Genomic DNA, 13134 nt, shown 5'->3' with positions numbered 1-13134 from the left:
GGAGATAATGGACACCGGCACGCCATGCGGTCGGATTATCTCTTGGATATAGATTCGCGTAAGTCTCTCCGTTTTGAAGGTTTCCTTGATTGGCAGGAAGTGGGCGGATTTTGTCAGTCGGTCGACTATTACCTAGATGGTATCGTACCCACTCGGAGATTTGGGTAATTTAGTGATGAAATCATAGTAATTCTTTCCCACTTCCACTCAGATATCTCTGGCTGCTGAAGCAAACCTGAGGGCTTATGGTATTCTACCTTCACCTTGGCGCAAGTCAGACACTTGCCCACGAGGGTAGCGATCTCCGCTTTCATGTTTGGCCACCAATACAACTTCTTGAGATCGAGGTACATCTTGTCCGAACCTAGGTGAATGAAGTATCTAGTATTGTAAGCTTCGTTCATGACAACCTCTCTATAACCCCCAAATTTTAGGGTCCAGATTCGGTTCATGAAATAATAGCGAAACATATTCCTTGTAATAGATCTTCCTTTATACATACTTTTAGCCTGGTCTAAATCAACATATTTAAGCACCCCAATCTTAGACATACCAAAATGTAGACACATAGAAGATGCACCATGAAAATAACGAAATATCCACTATACTTCTTTCTAATCTTATTTCCCTGAGTTCACCATATATCTACTAACCATGCTAACAACATAATCCAAATCAGGGTGTGTGTAAATCATATCATACATTAAAGATCCCACAACATTAGAGAATGGAACACATGTTATGTAAACCATATCAACCTAAGTAGTAAGTCTCAAATGGGTTGGTAACTTGAATAACCTGGAAAAGGTGTGTTCGCAGGCTTTGCTTCATGCATATTGAAGCATGTTAGGACTTTCTTAATGTAACTTTTCTGAGAAAGATGCAAGATGAAGTGTACATAATTACCTACTAGTTTTAAATTTATAAACCTAACTAAACTTATCTACTGATGCATTTATAGGCAGTGTATCTAGTCAAATTATAATATAGAAAAATAAGTCGAGTACCAAACTCAGGTTATTGGTATTTAGCAGGTTATGGTATTTAGCATGTTATAGGTGTGTTCGCAGGCTTTGCTTCGTTGTTATTGAAGCATGTTATAATATGTTGTTGTTATCATGATTAATAATAAAATATTGTTTTGTTTCACACGAGTTTCTTCTATTATATCCTTTGTCTTCAACGTTTATCCAACATTAACTACAACCACCATGCAGCGCCAAGTATCTCCACCATTCAACACCACTACCATCACGAAAACTTTATTGCTTAACTACCGTAGTTTTCATCCGTCATCACCTTCATTAACAATAACATATTTTGATTCTTCTTCAATTCTTACTTAACTGAAAATTGGAGACTAGATCTGCTAGGATGCAAACATAGCAGATCTAGTTAGGTATTGCATTGATTTAGAGGACATTATTTCATTTCTCCTATTTAAGTCTCTAAGAGGGAGCGAAGTAAAAATTTCTTTGAAGTTAGGAGATGTTTGATATCAACGCTAACTGAGTCAGAAGGAAGGACTCGGTCCTCAATCAAAATTTATTGTGTTTGATTTGGCTTGTTCATCTTCAGACTCCGTCCAAAGAAGAGACTTGGTTCAAAGAAATCTGATGATTTAACCCTCACTTCAAAACCTCCTGACTGAGTTTTAGCCTTCAGTCAGCCCCAAATGACACACTTTGCCCCTCTGTTTTTGGCATGCTAATTAGCGACGTATCAAATCTGTGAAAAAATGAAACAGCGCCACCACTGCACCTTCCTTTTTTGCCGACGACGACGATGCTTTACATCTCTGGTGTTACCTTGCCTCTTGGACGTTGATTTGCTTTTATGGCTTGACTAATTTCCATAGTTCATGGCTCTTTACGTGTCGAAGGAAACCACTTCAAAAATCTGGAGATAACTTGAAATATCTTTTCTCTTTAATAACTCCTAGGGTTTTAAAAGGGAAAAAGAAAATAGACTGCCGAATACAACATGGGTACTTGTTCTTTTATTGCTTTATATAACTAAAAATAATCTGATAATTATTAGGAATTTATTTTTAAAATGTTATAATTTCATATACTAATAATATATAAGTTAAAGATATTTATTTTCAATAATCGTATATGTACGTTAATATATTTGTTTAAATCATTTAATAACACATTGTTGATTATAATAATTTTCTAATAAAAATTAATATTGGATAATTTTGCAAATTGTTGGTTCTATTATTTAAGATCCTTTGACGTATAGACAATATTAATTTCATGTTTTGTAAATCAAATGTGTTATTAATTTCATGTTTTGTAAATCAAATGTGTGATATATTTGAATTTCTTCAAATCATATTTAGTTAGAAAATACTTTGTGAAACAAATGTCATTTAAACATCAACCTTGTTTGGAAAATTGTTTATATAACAAGAAAACATAAGGGTAAACATGTCATTTTTATGATTAAGCAAAATTAATGAGACATATAATTAAACATTATGGATTCAGTAAGAAGTTAATTCAATCGAAACTTCTAACTAAATCAACTATAACTCAGTTAACAACTATTAAACGACTCCTTAGTCTATATATTTGTAATTTATTATTAAACGACCCCTTAGTCTGTATATTTGCAATTTATTGGACAACACTAAAATATGAGATTATATCTCCTCCATCTACATAAGCACTCTAATTTGTCACAAGATCTCATTTTTTATTTTCTGATTAAAAAAATAATATAAAATGAATATTGATGTATATAAATATGAATATTGTAATATTGATTCTCCCTCTTCATAGGAGTTTAAAAGGAAATCCAAATGATTCTTCATCTATAGTGAAATGTGATGATAATTTAAATTTTTTAAAAACAAAAATAGAAACGACATAAAACAATAACATATAACAACACTAATAGCGGTGACTAGAGAACATTAACAACAAGACACTAGCAACAACATGTTAACGACAACATGTCCATGCTAAAGGTAACAACAACGACTTTTGATAGTATTAGTAGCAACCATTGTCACCATTATTGTCCTAAAATATTGTAATGTATTATATTTCCCCCTTAAATATTTCACAATTCCACATGACATAACAACAATACAAGAACTATTTCCATGAGGAACATGCAAAATTTATAGCTAATTTGGGAAGTTTTTTTTGCTAAATCTTGAAACAAAAGCTCAATGATTTTAGTTAGATCGGTCCTTTAAATAGCCTACAAAGTGACCTAACAAATTGATTCTATTTTTGTCCTTAGTTATCCTACAAAGTGACGAAACAAGCAAACTATTTAACTGAAAAATGGAACAAATTTGATGAAAAAAGTAAAGAGTTAAGGGGATGTTTGATAGTTATCGATTGACTAAGATTATTTTGAGGCGATGCCTAATTGAGTCAGATACATCTTCTTACCGGACCTAGTAAGAGGCATATATAAGAGGTTATATGATTAAATTAGAGGCTTCTAATTATGATGTCAAAGGGTCTGAATGTCATTACTAGACTAAGTAAGAGGCATACCAAACAACCCCTAAATTCGGTTTTGTAGTATACATAGAAACAGTCATTTTGAAGCGATGCCTAATTGAGTCAGACACATCTTCTCACCGGACCCGACAAGAGCATATAAGAGGTTATAGGATCGAATGTCAGAGCCAACCTCTTACCGATGTCAAACGGTCTGAATGTCATAGCCAACCTCTTACCGAACTAAGTAAGAGGCATATCAAAGAGCCCCTAAATTAGGCTTGGTAGTATACATGGAAACAATCATTTTGAATAATCTTCTAAACAACACCGACACCATTTTATCCTTCCTCTGTTCCCCACCCACCTCCCCGCAGCCACTGCCCCCATATCAATAGAACTATACACGGAACAAATCGAGTTACGCACTAGGATTTCGGAGCAAAGATCTTACGGTTGACAGTTATTTTTCTTCGGTTCTCCATAACCCACCCCACAAGCCATAGACACAATGATCTCATGTCTATTGCTTCAAGCGAGAAATGCAAGTTGAAAATAAATCGATGTTAAAATTCATTAGGGTAAGGTTTTTTATTTATATATTTATTTATATTTTTCAAATCCCCATAGATAGCACATAAATAAACATTAATCATGACATTACAATAGATTTTTTCACACCATATAGACGATGGCTAGTTGATCAACATTCCATGAAAATATGAATATACTCTAGTGTATAGATAGGAAAAAACCCAACCATAAGGAAAGACATATAAGCAAATACATTCAATCTAAACGCACACATTAATTGGACACATAAAACAATCCTATGTTTTCCAGGAACATGGTCTATCAAGGATGGTTACTAACAAGAGGAGCATTTTTGCCCACAGTAACCTTACGACCTACTACCTTTCCATAATTAGTAATGTTAGCAGCTTTGCGAGTTTGGCAGCATGGAGCGTACATCCTATCGCAGCAAGGAACATCAGGATGCTCGTCACCTACAGCCGTTGCAACAAGGAACAACATGATGATGCTGATCACACCCATTGTTTTCACAACTGAAACCATCTTGGATAAATTCAGCGATCTTACTTTCTTAGACTCCAACACAAGCGATGGTCTTTTATTATAAGATAACCCATAATAAGACTGGTATATATATATATATATATATATATATATATATATATATATATATATATATATATATATATATATATATATATATATATATATATATATATATATATATATATATATATATATATATATATATATATAAGAAGCATCTACTTGCCGGCTATAACTGATGTGACAAATTATTAGTCTTCTCTTTTATAATATCACTCTTTGTCCGGTATAGTATGACATATATCGTCTCAACATCCATTATTGATGTAAACCTGATTTGCTTTAACTCAATATATAAATAGTATCTTCTACAAGTATAAGAATCTAAGCACAATATGATTTGTCCAGCGCTATTTGAATTATTGTCCTTTTGTCATGTTCATTTTGATTTATGAATTTTAGCATTAGAGTAGACAAGTGGTTTAGTTAAATGTTTGGTCTTAATCAGACGATAGTATATGGTACAACCAATAACGATAAACTTTTATCTTGTTGAAAGTCTGAGTTCAGATACCGAAGGGGTTCAGTGTTTGAATTTATAAAATCAAATATTATATGCTAAAATGAAGAATGAAATAAGTGCCAGTAACTTACGCTTAGGAGTTATAAATAAAAAATATCGATTTAAAGATATAGTGGAAAGAGATGTAGAAATGGAGTGAATTGCAAAGTATTATGTGTTATTTGTTTTTTTGAAGCGAAAACAGCGGATCACATGTGCAACCCTTTGCAGTTGAAGAAGTGAACCCTTTGCAGTAGAAGAGGTGGATTAAACAGATACAGCCGGTAGCAGATGATGAGAAATCTGTTTGTTTTTTTAACGTCAATACACTGGTGCAATAAACTGAAAGTTTAATACTTCTTTTGGCTTAACAAAAACTTTTCTACAATTATAAATAAATATGTTAAATATCCTCCTTCCAAAAAAATAAGTTAAATATCATGAGAACACTTTATTTTAAAAAAATCGGATTAAATTTGAACTTTATTTTTTCAATAAAATTCATATTTTATTTTCCCCACTCGAATATGGTTTCTTGCTATACTCAATTTTTTGGACCTCCAAATGCATTTTCAACTTGCCAATACAATTGAACCATCATCCAGTTTTGAGTTTTGACCTCAAAAATGATTCACGATAGCCCAAATTACACAGTTAATATAGAACACCCACTTTAGTTCTAACTTTTACTTCTTGTTCTCCGCTTTCGAACTCCAATTCTTTTTCTTTTGACCATTGAAATTTGAAATCCTTCACATGAGAAATCACTTCTTATAACACCATTCATCTGATTCCTATTTTATGAATGCAACATCAATGTTGACTGTGAGGTCCAATTTTGACTTTTACTTCGATGCTTATCTTCACAAAAACTACTTCGAACTGATAACTAGGAACACAAATTTTGATTTGAACCTTGACCATTCGCTTGCTTCCTATGACTATCAATTTGTCTTCTAAGGCTAAGCGGAGTGGGGATGTTAAGCCCACTCGCTACGATCGTTAGCGAGCCATGAACACCGCCCCTTAGCGCTTGCTAAGGGAGTCGCTATCCGATCCTCGTTACCATTTTGGCGAGAAGTGAGAGAGGGTGAAGGTGGAAGCTGATTGGTGGAGACGGATGAACTTAACGAACTCAACAAGGGGTTTTTTGTTGTGTACAATCATCCACTAGGGGTTTTTTTTGTTGTGTGAGGGTTTGGGAGATTGTAATAGCATAAATAAACCTGTTGGAAACATCTGCCAAATTCATCGTTAAAATGTGTGACCTTGAAGTCGTCTCCTAACAAATTTCTCTCTTTCGCTCCCTGATACAAACCAGAAGGTAATTTCACTCGATTTCCCTCTATAAACCCTTGAAATTGCTCAGAATAACATTTTTTTAAATTACATAATCAAACGATTTCCTATCAAAATTCCATTGAGTTGGCTAGATTTGATGACGGAACTCTACGCATTCTGGAGTCGGTTTTTGTGAAAGTTAATGAAACTGTTCAAACTGTTGTTGTGGAAGGCTCTTAGTAAAAATGTCCGCTACCTGAAGCTTGGTAGAAACAAACATGGTAACGAGTTTCCCAGATACAACGAGCTCATGAACAAAATGGTAGTCAAGATCAATATGTTTGGCGCGCTTATGAGATACTGGGTTTTGTGTGAGAAATAGGGCACTCTGATTATCACACAAGATGGTCGGACGACCAGTGGGAAGAAAGTGAAGCTCACACAACAAGTGAGTAATCCATATGAGTTCAGCAGCAGTGTTAGCCATGGCTCGATATTCAGATTCACAGCTGGAGCGAGAGACCGTAGGCTGCTTTTTGGCGCTCCAGGATACAAGATTACCCCAGGAAGATCGAGTACCCATAGGTGGACCGATGTGTATCCAAACAACGATCCCAATCCACATCAGAATAACCAACAAGGGTCGTAGATGTAGGTCTCGAAAAAGTAAGACCATAGGAGAGGATGCCCTTAACATATCGGATAAGTCACTTGACCGCCTGATAGTGATCAATAGTAGGAGCCTGAAGAAACTATCTAACTTGATTCACGGCATAAGAAATATCAGGACGGGTAATGGTCAAATATTGCAAAGCCCCAACAAGAGAACGATAATGGGTCAGATCTTGATAAGGTGTACAAGATGCAACAAAAGAGACACTCGGGGATAGTGGGGTCTCCACGGGCTTCGACTCAAGTAGGCCAGCACAGGAAACAATAGCATGAGCATACTTGGACTGACTAAGAAACAACCCGGACGAAAGACGTTTGGCTTCTAAACCGAGAAAGTAGTTCAGGTGACCAAGGTCCTTGATCTTGAATTCGGTGTGAAGCTTGGAGATAAAAGAGTGAATAGCAGCCGTGTCGGAGCCTATTAGGATAAGGTCGTCCACATAAACGAGTAAGTATAAGAGACAAGCACCACGTTGAAACACAAACAAGGAGGGATCCGCACAACTGTAAATGAACCCATTTGCCACAAGAAAGGAGCTCAAGCAATGAAACCAGGCCCTAGGAGCTTGTTTGAGGCCATAAATGTCCTTGTTAAGCTTGCAAACATGATTAGGGAAACGAGGATCCTCGAACCCAGGTGGTTGCCGCATATACGCCGTATCGGACAAGTGGCCATGAAGAAAGGCATTGTTGACATCAAGTTGGTGGAGCTGCCAGTTATTAATAATAGCAATAGTCAAGACAACCCTGACTGTTGCCGCCTTCACCACCGGGCTAAAAGTATGAGAAAAGTCGAGACCGGGAATTTGACTATAACCTTGAGCAACAAGGCGTGCTTTATGTTGATCAATAGAGCCATCGGCTAAGTACTTGGTCCGAAAGAGCCAACAACACCCTACTACATTTGTGTTAGTAGGACGGGGAACCAAAGACCAAGTGTGATTTTGTGAAAGTGCATCCATTTCGAAGCGCATGGTGTCAACCCATTTGGAATCCCTGAGAGCCTCAATATGCTTTGTCGGGTCAGCAGAGGCAAACAGAGCAGCATAAAGCCCACCATCAGATGTATGAGAAAGATCTGCCCAATGCCTTGGTTTAAAAATCCCAGATTTTGCTCGAGTGGTCATGGGGTACCCGATAGGAGCAACAAGAGCCAGTGCCGATGGAGCAGAGGGCGAGGGTGCAGCAATGTCGACATCGGGTATCGACGGATTCGAATCCGAACCCGATGCAGGTTCAGTGTCGGAGTCGTGATCAAATTTTGAGGCAACAGAAGAGGAGTTTGATGCAGGCACTATAGAAGCAGGATCGGGTGGGGGGGGGGGGTCTCGACTGGTGATGACGACATGGGAGGATCATCGCATATAGTACAGGGAGCTGGAGGCAAGGCCGTTGGAGTAGGATTTGAGACAGCAGCGGGCACGGACACACCCGAAAAATCATCCAAAAAGGAGTGAAGTTGTAAATTAACGACTGCGGTGTGCGTGGCAGTTGTGTCAAAAGGAAAACACAACTCATCAAACCGAGCATGGCGTGCAATGTAGATGCGCGAGGATCTAGGATCAAGACATAAGTAACCTTTGTATTGGGAGTGATATCCAAGAAAAACGCAGGGAATGCTCCACGGAGACAATTTATGAGGCGAATAATCCTACAAATAAGGGTAGACCCGGCACCCGAATGGACAAAAATTATCATAAGATGGCACCCAACCAAACAACATCTTAAAAGGCAAGCAATAGCCAAGAACTTTCGAAGTCAAACAATTAATAATATACACCGCGGTGATAAAGGCATGCACCCAATAAGAGGCGGGTATGTGACCATGAAACATCATGGCAAGGCCCATTTCAATTATATGGCGATGCTTGCGTTCGGCTCGTCCGTTTTGTTGCGGGGTGTACGGACACGAAATCTAATGAAAAATGCCACACGAGTTTAATAAGCCCTGCACACGATAGTTTAAAATCCGTCACTTTGAAAAACTTTAAGCTTGGTGGAAAATTGATTTTCCACAAAAGTGAGAAATGAGACGAAAACATCATAAAATTCTGATTTGGCCTTGAGTGGATACAACCATGTAAAGCGCGAATAATCGTCCACAAAAGAGACATAGTAGCGATATGAATTAACTAACGAAACGGGTGACGGCCCCTATAAATCACAATGCACCAAATCCAATATATGTAAAACACGTTTATTATTATTAGAAAATGGCAAGCGACAAGACTTAGCAAGTTCACAAGGAGAACAAATATTTGGTTTTGGAAACACACTAGAAACAGATAAAAGTTCAAGTTTATTTAACATAGAAATAGTGTCAAAAGACACATGTCCCAATATGGAGTGCCAAAGTTCAAAAGAGGCATGCGGCTTGGATTCGACAAAAAACGCATAAGCTTTGGGAGAAGTGGCTAGAACATAAAGCCCACGATCACATTTTCCTTGTGCTAGGACCTGCTTCGTCGTTCGATCCTGAATAAAAAACGATGAAGCAGAGAAAAGAACATTCACAAGATTATCACGTGTTAGTTTACTAATGGATAATAAATTTTTGGTGAGGCGGGGAACCACCAAAACATCCCGCTAGTGAATACCATTAGCAATTTTGGAAGAACCAATAGAAGAGATTTTGAGTGTATTACCATTTCCAAATTGCACCGCAGAGTCACCACCATACGACTCGATATTAGACACCGATCCGGTGGAAGACACCATGTGATCGGAGGCACCGAAATCAACAAACCAATCTGGGCCTGAAGGAGTAACTTGGCACTTGGCTAAAAAAGCTTTGGCGAGATCAACATCATGCATGGGTGAAGGGGACGCAAAAGAGTGAAGTTGAGGGCACTGGTTCACGTAGTGGCCATTTTGGCGACAAATTTGACAATGAGGCGGCCGACATCCACGACCGTGACGACCACGAAACGAGCAACCACCCTGACCCCTACCACCATTCGAACCCGAGGAGGGAGTGGCGCCGGCAGAAAAAGCAACCGAGGGAGTGGTGTCGCCGTGAATAGATTTGAGAAAAATTTCATGACCGTCGACCCTAGCCAACAAGTCGCGAAACCCAAAAACAGTCCCGGTAGCACGGATGGTGGTGGAAAAATTCTCAAACAAGGCACCGAGACCGCAAAGAAACCAATGGGTTTTGTCAGTTTCCTCCACCCCTTGACCAATGGCGGCAAGTTGATCACAAACGGACTTGAATTTTCGGCCAAATTCTGAAATGGTGGAGGAACCCTTGGTAAGATGATGTAGTTGATCATGGAGATTTTGGGCACGCTCTAAGGAGGAGTTGCCGTAAGCGGCTTCAAGGGCTACCCAAATGTCACGAGCTGTTGAGAGGCCCACAATCTCAGAAAAAGCTTCTTCTCTGAGAGAAGCTTGAAGAAGAATAACAACCCTTTGATCGGTGGAGACCCACTCTGCCAATGCCGGATTCAAGGTCGGCTTGTTATCAACCAAAATGGAGGGCGGTGGGGACGAAACGGAGCCGTCAACATGACCAAGAAGTTGCTGGTATTGTAAAAGAGGGGTCATTTGATTCTTCCATAGAAGGTAACTGGATGAAGAAAGGCGAATGATGATGAGATGCAAGATGGTGTCCATAGAAAGAGAGGAAGCATCAGAGTTAGACATGATAAGGAAGCTAAAGGGTGAGGAAAGTTGATGGGGGGGGGGGGGGGGGGAGAGGAAGAAGAAGAGAGGGACGGTATTAGAGGGAGGGAAAAAGAAGGTTGGGAGTTACAAGGCTTGATACCATGTGAAAGTTAATGAAAAACTCTATGTTGTAGATACACGAGAGTTACAATGATATATATAGGTAAATAAATTACATGAACACCCCTCTAACTAATAAATAACTTACATGAACACCCCTCTAACTAATGGACAAAAACATAATGGTACAAGAACTATATTTGTCTAATAGTTTTGATCAGCAGAGTCGGTTTCGAGCACAAGCTTCTGATAATACAACTTTTTGTTCACCCTTTCGCATTTACCGGCGATCTCGAGGCAAATTCTTTAAATATCGTGTCCTTTCGTTGATTTCATACGTTTTTCGTAGTTTTTCTCCGGTTCATTTGTGTGCGTTGGTGCAATTTGGTAGATAGGGTTTTGTAAGGATGGTATTAGTATATTGTAATGATGTCTGCATGTTTGTATATAACTATGTGATCACATTGGATTTTCACAAGATATGACTAATAACTAATTTGATGGAAATCGCAAAATTGGCATTAGTTGATGATCTTAAATTTTTGGCATTTAATGTATGGTACTAAGATTTGACTAGATGAAGAAAAATAATGATCTAGAAAATAGGAACAGCCAGTAACAGATCACTAGGTTGAAGCATCATATCTTAGGCATCATGATATTTCATTGGCATTATTAAACAGATCATGTGCAAAGAAAACATCAAGTTTTTCGCTTTTTTAATGACTTCTTTGGCATTTGGTTTGTTAGATAGCTAGTTTATAATTATCAACATATGAACTACTACAATATCAGTTTGTATGTTCAATGAGATTCAGTCTGGAACAATTTGATTTTCCATTGGCATTCATCATGCAGAGTGCATATATTTGTAGTCTATACATTGAATATATACACATGGCATCTATTGATTTTGTTATGTATTTTTGCTTAATATATGTGTCAATTTGATTATTTACAGAGTTGTTTGTTTCTGAGATATGAGGCACTGATTCTACGGGAACTGAATTCTGCAATAGATCACCAGCTACATGTTTCATATGGTGAATGGTTTACGTTTGCTGAGCATGCCTTTAAGAACCGGTTTTATGCCATTGCTTGAAAGGTGTCAAGTTCTTCCATGTTGGATTCTTACTGGAGAAAGGAAGATAGATGTTATTAGGTCTAGATATGTCCAAGTACTTCTAATTAATTGTTGTGAAAAATTAGTTCTTTTCTCATCAAGTTTTGCTTATCGTAAATAATATGTAACATATTCTTTAACATTATCCGTCATTATCATTAATGCAGGTGGACAATTATATCCATAACATGTACTTTAGATTTTCCTAACAAAATTAAAAAAAAAAAATTGTTTAACATTTGTGCACAAAAAATGTTTATATATTAAAATAAAGTAATTTAATTAAATTAGAAAAAGAAAAAAAATGGAGTGTTAGGGATGTTACCACTCCCTACCAAATGCTAAGATTAGTTGCTAAATTGCCAAAAATGAGGTGTCATTCAAAAATCCAACATGACAAGGTGTTAAGAGTGTTACCACTCCCCTTAGCTAAGTATTAGTTCAACGAATCACTTCGATACATAAACACTTTATAAATCCCTTAGATATCACTCAACTGTAGTAATTTCAATTCAAATTTGTATTTCAGATCACAAACAAATTAAAACAAATGCAATAATAACCGTACTTTCTATTATAAGAGCACGTCCGTATAGTCTTAGTCCTAGTTATACTCTTATACGGGATCTAATGCTTGTATCTAGGAATCAATTGTATTTCTCTGTATTTATAACAAATTCCACCTTCCAAATACCAACCATTAACATCAAATTAGCCACAGAAAACTACTGCTTATGGCGCACCATAATCGTATCTGCCCTAGAAACTTTCGAACTAGAATCCTTCATCCTAGCCCCAAATCCCCTGCAACAACTCTTCCTGTTACTCCTGCCACCAACGCTCCCACCTCCGAACCTAACCCACACGTTCTATTATGGAAGAAAAGAGACTGATTTGTACTATTGTGGCTGAAATCTACCTTATCTGAACGAGCATTAGCCATTGTTGCCAGAACTACCACCTTGTATTTTGCTTGGTCCACTATTGAGCAGACATTTCAGGCCCAGACGAAGGCCCACCGTATGTCTCTGAAGCTTAAGCTACAAAACCAGTCTAAAGGGGCCATGACCATGCTCTAATATCTTGAACAAAAAGGGGCTATCACCGACTCTCTAGCGGAAAATATTTCCCCAATCTCAAACAAAGACTTGATTGGGCACATTCTCAGCGACCTTGATTCCTCTTACGACCCATTCACATCAGCTTATATGGTCAAGGATGAC

This window comes from Lactuca saligna, chromosome 1 (assembly GCF_052625555.1).
Source record: "Lactuca saligna cultivar CGN05327 chromosome 1, ASM5262555v1, whole genome shotgun sequence".
Classification (NCBI taxonomy): Eukaryota; Viridiplantae; Streptophyta; class Magnoliopsida; order Asterales; family Asteraceae; genus Lactuca; species Lactuca saligna.
The sequence above is the reverse complement of the archived record's forward strand: the minus strand, read 5'-3'. Positions refer to the sequence as shown.